General features: G+C 44.7%; 1 pseudogene; it reads right to left on the reverse strand.

The window, feature by feature from the left end:
• Nucleotides 1-770: 770 nt before the first annotated feature.
• Nucleotides 771-2,496, reverse strand: LOC129462012 (hsc70-interacting protein-like; annotated as a pseudogene).
• Between the last annotated feature and the right edge of the window lie 330 nt (nucleotides 2,497-2,826).

Genomic DNA, 2,826 nt, shown 5'->3' on the forward strand with positions numbered 1-2,826 from the left:
TTTCACCATGTTAGCCAGGATGATCTCGATCCTCCTGACCTTGTGATCCACCCACCTTGGCCTCCCAAAGTGCTGGGATTACAGGCATAAGCCACCACACCTGGCCTGAAATAAATCTTTAAAGAAAAAGATAAAGCATTTAAAAAGACAAGTCAGGCCGGGCGCGGTGGCTCATGCTTGTAATCCCAGCACTTTGGGAGGCCGAGGCGGGTTGATCACGAGGTCAGGAGATCGAGACCATGGTGAAACCCCGTCTCTACTAAAAATACAAAAAAAATTAGCCGGGCGTGGTGGCAGGCGCCTGTAGTCCCAGCTACTAGGAGAGGCTGAGGCAGGAGAATGGCGTGAACCCGGGAGGCGGAGCTTGCAGTGAGCCCAGATTGCGCCACTGCACTCCAGCCTGGGCGACAGAGCGAGACTCTGTCTCAAAAAAAAAAAGACAAGTCAAAATACTTCAGGAACCACATATCCAACACAAACTTTTTCCTCAAATGAGTTGTGTTTGCCTCACAGTAATAAACTTTTATTTCACTCAAATTATAGCAATAATCTTCCATACATAAGTATCTTCCCTGCCCAATAATTCAAAGGAAAAAAAAATCCAAAATGATTAGTAAAGAAAATTGTAAGAATTAACAGACCCTTTAAATTCGTTTTAAATACTTCTGAGGTTTAAAAAGTGTTTAAAGTTTGCCCTAGCAGGAAAACATTATCTGAATGAATACCCTAATGCCAAACCACTGTAAAATGCTTCAGCTACATTTGGGGGAGAGGGGTAGGGATTATCTTCAAAGCACCCCAGCTCTCTTGATGAGAAGGTCAGAGGTACACTGGTTTGTATCATTGCAACATCGGTAAGGTGATGTAGGTTGCTTTTCCTTCAGAAAGGGCTTTATCAGAAAGGCATTAAGCTTGACCTCCAAATTTGGCTGACAATTTACTGGTAAGATTCATAACCTTTGGGTTGCTCTGGTATTTTGACATATTTGCTGGATTCTGAGCCACATCCTGGAAGGCCACCATAACTTCTGGATCCTGCATGACTGCAACAACCTCTGGATCACTAAGAATTTCATTGAATCCAGGCATTCTGGCCATTCCAGGCATGCCCCCTCCCATCCCAGCCATTCCTCTGGGAAAATTACCAGGCATTTCCCCAGGAAAGCCGCCTGGAAAGAGCCATACTGAGCTCCTGACTGTCGTCTGGCTTCTTCCACCCTCTGGGCTCTCTCATGCTCTTCTCGAGCCTTCTTAACTCTTTATATTCTTTCTTTGATCACTTGCTCTTCATGTTTTCGCTCATACTTTCTCTGATGTTCCGCAATTTTCTGTGCCCTAGGTCGAACTTCTTTCATCATCTTCATCATGATCCAATTTACAGGCAAGGGCAAGATCATGGGCTGCTTCTTCCTAGTGGCCTAGAAGTCTGTGTGCTTTCCCTCATCACTTGTAAGGCTGAGCTGAATCAGGATTTATTTCAATAGCTCTGTCACAGTCTCGGATGGCAGCATTTGGCTTCTGTAATTTGATGAAGACACTGGCCCTCTTGGCATACAAAATAGCCAAGTGAGGATTCAGCTTGATGGCATCTGTGAATAAATCGGTGGATTTCCACAGTTCACCATCATTTAGGGCTTCAATAGCAGCTACTTTCTTATCATTTGCCTGATCCATCATCACCTCTGTTATCCCATTTCTTGAGGGGCATCGGTGTCTGTTTCAATCACACCTTAATTACCAATTTCTAGCTCACTTTCCTTACTTGATGTTTCATCTGCCTTTAAGTCTTCCTCTACCTTCTTACTATCAAGTTTTTCTTCTTTGGTATTTTCTTCTGATTTAGCTTTCTAGTAGTAGGTGGTACTTTACCCCTGTGCTTTCCACCCACTCCCTCAGGAAGCTCATTTCCTCGGTGTGCAGAACGCTCAGATCCTTCTTACAAATTTTCACAAAGGCCTGAAACTCGTTCACTTTGCAGGGTCCATGGTCAGGAGGCGGTGCGCGAAGCTGAGGGGCTGCAGCCCAGTTCCAGGCCCAGATGCTGGCTTGGTGTGACCACGCAGAAGGGCCAAACCAATGTATATCTAAATGTACTGACTGATGTCTACCTGTAACTTCCAATCCCCTAAAATAAATAAAATCAAGCTGCAACCCAACCACCTGGGGCACATGTTCGCAGGACCTCCTGAGGCTGTGTCACGGGTCATGGTCCTCACATTTGGCTCAGAATAAATCTCTTCAAATATTTTACGGAGTTTAGTTTTTCTGTTTTGTTTTGTTTTTCCTTTGAGACAGAGTCTCGCTCTGTCAGCCAGACTGAAGTGCAATGGCACTCTCGAGTAGCTGGGATTACAGGTGTGTACCACCATGCCCAGCTAATTTTTGTATTTTTAGTAGAGACAGGGTTTCACCATATTGGCCAGGATGGTCTTGAACTCCTGACTTCATGTGATCCACCCATCTCAGCCTCCGAAAGTGCTGGGATTACAGGCATGCGCCACCAGGCCTGGCCTGAATTTGGCTTTTTTCATCAACAATATTATTCTTCATTTTAAGAAAAAGAGAAAATGGCAATATTGAAGAACCCAAAAACAGTACGTGAATTTGGCTTATCAAAATACAATTTTTTTTTTTAATCCTGCAGGTTTCCTCAACCAGGTTATATGGTTCAAAGGCAAGTCTCTTGGAAAACTAATAGAATGAAACAGAGGGCTTTTTCTGGACCACCACTAAAGAAAGGATAGTATGGCTGGGCGCGGTGGCTCACGCCTGTAATCCCAGCACTTTGGGAGGCCAAGGTGGGCGGATCACAAGGTCAGAAGATCG

Source organism: Symphalangus syndactylus, chromosome 2 (assembly GCF_028878055.3).
Source record: "Symphalangus syndactylus isolate Jambi chromosome 2, NHGRI_mSymSyn1-v2.1_pri, whole genome shotgun sequence".
Classification (NCBI taxonomy): domain Eukaryota; kingdom Metazoa; phylum Chordata; class Mammalia; order Primates; family Hylobatidae; genus Symphalangus; species Symphalangus syndactylus.